The sequence below is a fragment of the Sinocyclocheilus grahami genome, unplaced genomic scaffold (genome assembly GCF_001515645.1).
Source record: "Sinocyclocheilus grahami isolate Dianchi unplaced genomic scaffold, SAMN03320097.WGS_v1.1 scaffold2052.1, whole genome shotgun sequence".
Taxonomy (NCBI): Eukaryota; Metazoa; Chordata; class Actinopteri; order Cypriniformes; family Cyprinidae; genus Sinocyclocheilus; species Sinocyclocheilus grahami.
In genome coordinates this window covers 41,082-44,291 of record NW_015507231.1, presented here as the reverse complement: position 1 = coordinate 44,291, position 3,210 = coordinate 41,082, and the positions used below count along the sequence as shown (strand labels likewise).

General features: G+C 48.3%; 1 protein-coding gene across 1 annotated transcript in view; it reads left to right on the top strand.

Annotated features, from left to right (window-relative positions):
* The window catches only part of LOC107573864 (FACT complex subunit SPT16), a 24,961-nt gene that overhangs the window by 6,183 nt on the left and 15,568 nt on the right, over window positions 1-3,210 (top strand). The window lies entirely within an intron of this gene.

Below are 3,210 nucleotides of genomic sequence, written 5' to 3'. Positions count from 1 at the left end.
TCTGTCTGTCTGTCTCTGTGTCTGTGTCTGTGTCTGTCTCTCTGTGTGTGTGTGTGTGTCTCTGTCTGTCTCTGTGTCTGTCTCTCTCTGTGTGTGTGTGTGTGTGTCTGTGTCTGTCTCTGTGTCTGTGTCTGTGTCTGTCTCTGTCTGTGTGTGTCTGTCTCTGTCTGTGTGTGTCTGTCTCTGTCTGTCTGTGTGTGTCTGTCTGTGTCGGGGTGTCTGTGTCGGGGTGTCTGTCTGTCTGTCTGTCTGTGTCGGGGTGTGTGTCTGTCTGTCTGTCTGTGTCGGGGTGTGTGTCTGTCTGTCTGTCTGTGTCGGGGTGTGTGTCTGTGTGTCTGTCTGTCTGTGTGGGGGTGTGTGTCTGTCTGTCTGTCTGTCTGTGTCGGGGTGTGTGTCTGTCTGTCTGTGTCGGGGTGTGTGTCTGTGTCTGTCGGTGTATCTGTCTGTGTGTCTTTCTGTCTGTTTCTCTGTGAGTGTGTCTGTCTGTCTGCGTGTCTGTCTGTCTGCGTGTTAGGGCTGTGCGATTTGGGGTAAAATATCAAATTGTGATTTTTTTTTTTTTTTTACTTTTATTTCTTTTTTTAATTTTTACATTTTTTTTGGACCGGATTTGCGATTTTTAAATTTGCAAAGTCAAGCAAATTTGCATTGCTCAATATTGTCAATAATGTGCAGCACAGTATGGGTATCATTACCCTGCTGAAAAAAACTATAGAAACTATCACAGTAATTCTTATAGTTTCCATTAAACCATTACAAAATTCCTTTTTGTTTTGGGCATTATTCCAATAGGAATTACTGTTGTTCTATTGGTTGCCCTTTGTCTGAGTGTGTCTGTGTCTGAGTGTGTCTGTGTCTGAGTGTGTCTGTGTCTGAGTGTGTCTGTGTCTGAGTGTGTCTGTGTCTGAGTGTGTCTGTGTCTGAGTGTGTCTGTGTCTGTGAGTGTGTGTCTGTGAGTGTGTCTGTTTGTCTGTGAGTGTGTCTGTTTGTGTGTCTGTGTCTGTCTGTGTGTCTGTTTGTCTGTGAGTGTGTCTGTGTCTGTGTGTGTGTCTGTGTGTGTGTGTCTGTGTGTCTGTGTGTGTCTGTGAGTGTCTGTCTGTCTGTGAGTGTCTGTCTGTCTGTGAGTGTCTGTCTGTCTGTGAGTGTCTGTCTGTCTGTGAGTGTCTGTCTGTCTGTGAGTGTCTGTCTGTCTGTGAGTGTCTGTCTGTCTGTGAGTGTCTGTCTGTCTGTGAGTGTCTGTCTGTCTGTGAGTGTCTGTCTGTCTGTGAGTGTCTGTCTGTCTGTGAGTGTCTGTCTGTCTGTGAGTGTCTGTCTGTCTGTGAGTGTCTGTCTGTCTGTGAGTGTCTGTCTGTCTGTGAGTGTCTGTCTGTCTGTGAGTGTCTGTCTGTCTGTGAGTGTCTGTCTGTCTGTGAGTGTCTGTCTGTCTGTGAGTGTCTGTCTGTCTGTGAGTGTCTGTCTGTCTGTGAGTGTCTGTCTGTCTGTGAGTGTCTGTCTGTCTGTGAGTGTCTGTCTGTCTGTGAGTGTCTGTCTGTCTGTGAGTGTCTGTCTGTCTGTGAGTGTCTGTCTGTCTGTGAGTGTCTGTCTGTCTGTGAGTGTCTGTCTGTCTGTGAGTGTCTGTCTGTCTGTGAGTGTCTGTCTGTCTGTGAGTGTCTGTCTGTCTGTGAGTGTCTGTCTGTCTGTGAGTGTCTGTCTGTCTGTGAGTGTCTGTCTGTCTGTGAGTGTCTGTCTGTCTGTGAGTGTCTGTCTGTCTGTGAGTGTCTGTCTGTCTGTGAGTGTCTGTCTGTCTGTGAGTGTCTGTCTGTCTGTGAGTGTCTGTCTGTCTGTGAGTGTCTGTCTGTCTGTGAGTGTCTGTCTGTCTGTGAGTGTCTGTCTGTCTGTGAGTGTCTGTCTGTCTGTGAGTGTCTGTCTGTCTGTGAGTGTCTGTCTGTCTGTGAGTGTCTGTCTGTCTGTGAGTGTCTGTCTGTCTGTGAGTGTCTGTCTGTCTGTGAGTGTCTGTCTGTCTGTGAGTGTCTGTCTGTCTGTGAGTGTCTGTCTGTCTGTGAGTGTCTGTCTGTCTGTGAGTGTCTGTCTGTCTGTGAGTGTCTGTCTGTCTGTGAGTGTCTGTCTGTCTGTGAGTGTCTGTCTGTCTGTGAGTGTCTGTCTGTCTGTGAGTGTCTGTCTGTCTGTGAGTGTCTGTCTGTCTGTGAGTGTCTGTCTGTCTGTGAGTGTCTGTCTGTCTGTGAGTGTCTGTCTGTCTGTGAGTGTCTGTCTGTCTGTGAGTGTCTGTCTGTCTGTGAGTGTCTGTCTGTCTGTGAGTGTCTGTCTGTCTGTGAGTGTCTGTCTGTCTGTGAGTGTCTGTCTGTCTGTGAGTGTCTGTCTGTCTGTGAGTGTCTGTCTGTCTGTGAGTGTCTGTCTGTCTGTGAGTGTCTGTCTGTCTGTGAGTGTCTGTCTGTCTGTGAGTGTCTGTCTGTCTGTGAGTGTCTGTCTGTCTGTGAGTGTCTGTCTGTCTGTGAGTGTCTGTCTGTCTGTGAGTGTCTGTCTGTCTGTGAGTGTCTGTCTGTCTGTGAGTGTCTGTCTGTCTGTGAGTGTCTGTCTGTCTGTGAGTGTCTGTCTGTCTGTGAGTGTCTGTCTGTCTGTGAGTGTCTGTCTGTCTGTGAGTGTCTGTCTGTCTGTGAGTGTCTGTCTGTCTGTGAGTGTCTGTCTGTCTGTGAGTGTCTGTCTGTCTGTGAGTGTCTGTCTGTCTGTGAGTGTCTGTCTGTCTGTGAGTGTCTGTCTGTCTGTGAGTGTCTGTCTGTCTGTGAGTGTCTGTCTGTCTGTGAGTGTCTGTCTGTCTGTGAGTGTCTGTCTGTCTGTGAGTGTCTGTCTGTCTGTGAGTGTCTGTCTGTCTGTGAGTGTCTGTCTGTCTGTGAGTGTCTGTCTGTCTGTGAGTGTCTGTCTGTCTGTGAGTGTCTGTCTGTCTGTGAGTGTCTGTCTGTCTGTGAGTGTCTGTCTGTCTGTGAGTGTCTGTCTGTCTGTGAGTGTCTGTCTGTCTGTGAGTGTCTGTCTGTCTGTGAGTGTCTGTCTGTCTGTGAGTGTCTGTCTGTCTGTGAGTGTCTGTCTGTCTGTGAGTGTCTGTCTGTCTGTCTGTGTGTCTGTTTGTCTGTGAGTGTGTCTGTCTGTCTGTGAGTGTGTCTGTTTGTCTGTGAGTGTGTCTGTGTCTGTGAGTGTGTCTGTGAGTGTGTCTGTGTCTGT